This window comes from Zea mays, chromosome 2 (assembly GCF_902167145.1).
Source record: "Zea mays cultivar B73 chromosome 2, Zm-B73-REFERENCE-NAM-5.0, whole genome shotgun sequence".
NCBI lineage: Eukaryota > Viridiplantae > Streptophyta > Magnoliopsida > Poales > Poaceae > Zea > Zea mays.
The window spans coordinates 30,375,898-30,381,897 of record NC_050097.1 but is presented as its reverse complement, the minus strand read 5'-3'; positions in this window follow the sequence as shown (position 1 = coordinate 30,381,897).

The following is a 6,000-nucleotide window of genomic DNA, read 5'->3' as shown; positions in this document are numbered from 1 at the left end:
AACCTAGGCACCTCAGGCGATGGTCTCGGCTGCCTCACCGATTCTAATATATAGATGCAAACATGATATGTAGAAGCAAGAAAGCAGCATAACATGTACAGGGCAAAGGCACATGCATGAAGGATCATAGGGTAATCTCGCGTAGACTGTCTCTAAATTCTAGGTTTGCCACTAACTAGCCCCATATGGTAGTGGGGATATGCCTGAGACCTTTCGTGGGGGCGTACAGGGGTGTTGATGGTGACCTCCTGGTGCTCATTTAGTGGGCCTGAGCATTCGGTTCTTTGGTTCCGTTCGGTTTGTTTCCTTGGTTTTTTCAGAAAATTTGTTTCTGAGAAAACTAGAACCGAAATACGTATTCAGGACAAGCGTAACCAAAAAAATGTTTTCGGTTCTTTCAGTTCGGTTTCGGTTTCAGTTCCTCGCCAAATAGAGTGAAGTTTAGCAAAAATAACAAAACAACACAATTTTAAAGTTTAGCAAAAGTAATTAGATGCCCGGATGGAGGATTGGAGTTGGAGATGGATTAATTTGGAGAGGTTGTGTGCTTATATACTTAGGATTCGGGAAGGTTATATTGAGATATGCCTAAAATTCTATTGGTCGATTGTGATTCTATTATATTTTAGTTTTTTCGGTTAATTTGGTTTTCTCATGCTTAGAACCGAAATTATCTCAGTTATTTTGGTTTTCTAAAACATGGAACCAAAATTTACAAGTGTTAATTTGGTTTTGGTTATTTTGATTTCGATTCAGGTTAATTAGGTTCAATTTTTCGGTTTCAATTTATTTTTCCTAGGCCTACCCTTTAGGGTGCTGCACATATGTATGGACGTGGTTTGGTGATGATACGTCCTATCGTAGTTGACATGGGTTAGTAGCATTGGACTGGGGCCTCCACCTCATAGGCTTGCTCGATGGGGACTTGGTCGGCCGGTCCATCTCACAGGCTTGCTCATCGGAGACTTAGTTGCCCACTCCACCTTGCAGGCTTGCTCAGCAGGGATTTGGTCGGTCGCTTCGCCTCATAGGCTTGCTCGGCAAAGGACCTGGTCATCCGCTCCGCCTCACAGGCTTGCTCGGCAAAGGACCTGGTCGTCCGCTCCTCGGCGCAGGGTTGCTCGACAAATGGGCCGGAAGGAGGTCATGGGTCTACTTCGGGTATCTGGTTCACAAGTACCCGATAGTGGCTAGCTGCATGGCGATTGGAGGGAACACAGTTGAGCCGCTGTGTAACACCCGGGTTTAAAGGACAAAGCCGAGTGCATCTCATACATGCGCCAAAGAAGACAACATATATAATCACAGAGTGTATAGAGATAAATGTCGCAATAATCAGAGTACTTATTATATAGCGGAAGACTTACAAAATAAAAGATAAATATAGTAGGATCTAAAATATCCTTGGCGCCAGAAAGTCGACTGGGAGACGACGACCTAGACCTCTCACGAACACAGCGCATCATCCACCATGCGCTTCATTCTGTAGTACCTGTCCTTGACCTATGGGGTGGGTGTGAGACAGCAAGAGTGAGCTCACACATGTTCATCGCTCAACAAGTTGTGGGGAATAATGTGACATGAACTCACAAAAGGTGGGAGTTCATGTGAAGTGTAAGGCTGATCAACAAATAAAGTTTGAAGCTGAGCATTGCTTTTATAAGTTGGTCAAAATTTTATTAGCAGTTACTAAGTGTAAGTAAATACCAAACCATAATAAATAATAGAACAAAATTAATAAATAATCCCATGCAGATGCAAATGACAAATTGAGTTTAGGTTCCATAATTTAATCATGTGAGGGTCCGAGCCGCTCATGACCGTGAGCACGGCTAGTATACTAGTTTTACACTCTGCAGAGGTTGCGCATCTTTACCCACAAGCCGTGTTACCCATCTGCCAAAGGGTCATGAATCCCATACACCTCTACCAAGGAAGCGAGGCAGGGTAACACTACGAGGCCTTTACAAAGTTCCACTAGCTTTAGAAATCCCGCTACAGTTTATAGGAAGCTCCAGTGCAGGAATCCCTCGCCTGACCGCCATCGCAGCAAAATCAACCCAAGGACCTCCTTACACTGACCACTCCCCTACTGCCCTTGCCCCTTTCGGGTAAGGAAGACCTCCACTAGCTTTCCTAGTTAATCAGCCAAGGGCGTCCCATTAAACCCTTGTGGTAGCACTGTTTTCCCGGGTGGTCGCTCCATGTTCCAAATTAACATAATGATCTTATCATGAAGATAAATAACATAACGAAATAATTGGAACATGGATGTAATGAAATATTAACCCAGAAACCGTGTAAAGCAATAGCATAACTACCCAAATGATTCAGGGATAAACAAGGTAAAAGGATAAACAGTCTAGGGTGACCTATTGGGTCCCATCAAAATTACCCTATGCATTGCATAGTGATACTAAAGAATATTATTGGGTAACAAAAGTGGATCAAGGGCACAACTTGCCTGTCACTTGAGATTCCAGTTACCAGGATGATTCTTCAAATCCTCGTGACTTCACTGCTAGTCGTAGCAATACAAGCAAACATGGTATAGACAAAATTAACATCACACCAAAAATAAATACAAACTGCATAATAATGATCTACGCGTCGCTATGAGATCGCGGGTTCGAGAACTACTAAGATCGGAGTCGTGGTCATTAAGTTATGATGTGATTAAATGATTAACACCAGGTTCTATGTTTATTTTATAATTCTAGAGAAAATATAACCTAAAGTAGTAATTAATTCAACTGTAATCTAAATTATAAATTGACCATAGATCCGATTTTAGTAGATTATAATGGTAAGCAGGTTAACTAGACTAACCAACATAAGTTAAATAAAAGTCTAGTCATAAAAGAATGAAACATGATACAATAAATGTTATTATTGTATAGTAAATATTTATACGAGACTAACACAACTTGAATGGATCAAATCGGAGTTATAGATTTTAAGTTATGAATTTCTAAAGATTCCATGTGTTTTGTACAAGATTAAATAGAATATAAATTTTAATGTGACTTTCATGCCAAAAATAGGGGTAATATGTGATAAACAATAATATTATAAAATTATAGAAATTGGAATGAACTAATTTGGGCATCATATGAATTTTCTACGAATTAAACATATTCCAGCATTTATTTTCACATTAAAAACCATTTTCTAATCACTTATACTGAATTTCTAATTCCCTCGACTGGGCGCCAAATTCTGGAAAAGCCAGGGACTACAGCACAAATGTTCCTAAGACTCGGAAAACTCCTGCCAGGATCGCGGGTTGATTTAACAGGAATGCAGGGACTCATATGAAAATAGCGCACAGCGAAGAGGTATGGCGCCATTTTGGTCGTCAGATCTTAATCTAGCGGCCAGAATTAGATCCTGTCATGGATGAACCGTTACACATTATTAACCGCTGGATCCCGAACCGAGCGCAGGGATTTAATGAGATCTAGATCCAGCGCTGACCGTCGATTGAGCGACCGATGGCAACGATCTAATCACGTGAAGAGTTAAGCGGCATCTAATCTACCCTGTCCATATCCGGACGGACGGACCGGAAACCCCCTTCTTCTTTCCCCGGCCAACAGCGGCAGCGCTAGACTTCCCGCACGGAGCGCCACCGGAGAGGCGTCCTGAGGGTTCCCCATGCACCGAATCGAGCGCTAATAGGCGTAATAGGGACAGGGAACAACATTGTGGCGAGGGAGGTGGTTCTCACCGAGGGAGAAGGCGGGTTCGAGGACGGCCCACGGCGCGAGCGACACTACGGCGGCAAGAAGGTCGACGACGAGAAATTTCGAAGCCCCGAGCCTCCAATCCAGTCCAGGAAGCCCAAGGAGACCCTCCCCGCATCTTGACAAGGCTCCCAGGTCGGTGTTCAAGGACCCCGCGCGAGTGATTTCGCAGTTTGCCGATGGCGGCAAACCCACATTGCTTTTCCCCGCGCGAGCCGGTGCATGACAGTGGTGAAGGTGGCGGCGTTCGACCGCACACGGTGCGGAACATCTCGGCGAGGAGGGCGAGCATGGCCGGCACTGGAGGAGTTTACCGGCGAACCATGGCTGGCCAGAGCGCAGTCCGAATCGCAGCCGAGGCGAGGCCGAGCATGGAGGGAGTGGTCTAGGAAGATGCTTATATGTAAAGGGGTAGAGCCACCAGGGCGGCGGGCGAGGCTGGAGATCCGGCGTCAGTTACAGCACGAAGTGCCTAAGAACGGGGGAAGGAATTGACTAGAGGAGCGCGAGGTGCGTGCGTCTGTTGCGGTCAACCAGAGCCGAACGACGCGGAGAAGGGGATGACCCTGTCAGCCGAGACCCATTGTCAGAGCCACGGCTACACCGAGAGCAAGGGAGGGAGGATGGATTGTGGGCCCTGGACAACACTAAGTCACGCGTGCGCGTTGTTGCGAGATGGAACTGCCGACGTGTGGACCCCACAAACCAGAGTCACGGCGCAAAAATTGGTGAGCGGGGTTGACCGGCCGTGATGGGCCGAGAGGAGGGAAAGGCAATGTGGGCAAGAAGCAGGGAGTCGGCCCAAGCGAGTTTTCTTTCTTTTTCTTTTGTTTTCCTTTTCTATTTATTTAAATTGGGTTTTGAATTCCACACTCAAGTTCAAATGCATAAACAAAATAGACTCTAGCATGAAATGCAAAATTGTATTTTATTTATAATATTTGGTATCTATATGCCTCAAAATATAAACCACATACATATATATATATATCTTTTTTATAAGATACTCAATTGGAAAGTATACTTTAATTTTCATTACTTATTTTCTTCTAAAACAATAAATAAACAAATATATATTATATGTGTCTTGAACTATTTTCATTCAAATGCATATATTTATTTGTGAAGAGTGTTTAAGGGAATAATTAGGTAGATTAAAGGTCCTTCCTCTGTTTTGTTGTTTCTATTTTCAATTCAAACTTTGGGCCAAAGTTTGAATTACCAAACCTTTAATGTTAATTGTTGTTTGTTTCAGGGAAACATATATTTATAAAGAGGGAATTTATTATTTAGGAGTCATTTAATCTTAAGTATCTTGGAAGATCTCTCTAAATTACCAATATATGATTTTGGATGTTACACGCTGGGTGCCAAATAGGTATTTGGCACCTATGGAACCAAATAGCATGTGTGTGTATCACCCATATTTTAGGACAAACCTAAATGTCAGGATCAATTTACACACATATGATGACTTTAATGTATAGAAACCAATGTCACAAACTTTATTATATAAGTAAATATCTGTTGGCACCAATTTGGGCAGCGCCAATCACTAGGTGGTGTACCGCCTGGCGGTGCCCTCTTTGGCGGCATGGACGGTCCGCGACCTAGGCGCAGGAGCGGCGCCTTCCCTGCGACCGGACGGTGCACGGCTCTGGGCCGGACGGTCTGCGACTGTGACACCCACTTTGTAATTTGCTAGAAATAATACCAATAGAGAAACAATTTCTCCTTATGTGGGTTTAACCTTTATGCATCATCCCATGTGAACACCATATTCAAAAGCAAATAGTTAATAAAAGAATATATGCCATTAAAATTATGCATCATGCTGGATATTATGTTTGTGGAGTGCATTTTGTGGCTATACAAAAAAATAAAATAAAGAGAATATATTAATACCTAGATGAGAATTTAAGATTTAAAGGGAATTCTAGAATTTAGAAAAGAGAAGAAATAAATAGTATGAGGAGAAAAATAAGTAAATAAAAATATATTGTTCCAAAACTAGAGTTTGAAATTGTGTAATTAACTCAAGGGAGGAACTCATAACCAAATCCAAATTCAAGTTTGAATTCAAAAAGGGAATAAAGAGGAAAATAAAATCAGAATAAAAGAAAAAAAGAGAGATCCCACTGTTGGGCCCAGAACCACCAATTTGGCCCAATTTCCCTTTTAACCCCGCAGCCCACCACCCATCTCCGGCGCTGACACGTGGGCCCGACTGTGCAGAACCGCGCGCGCTGGCGCC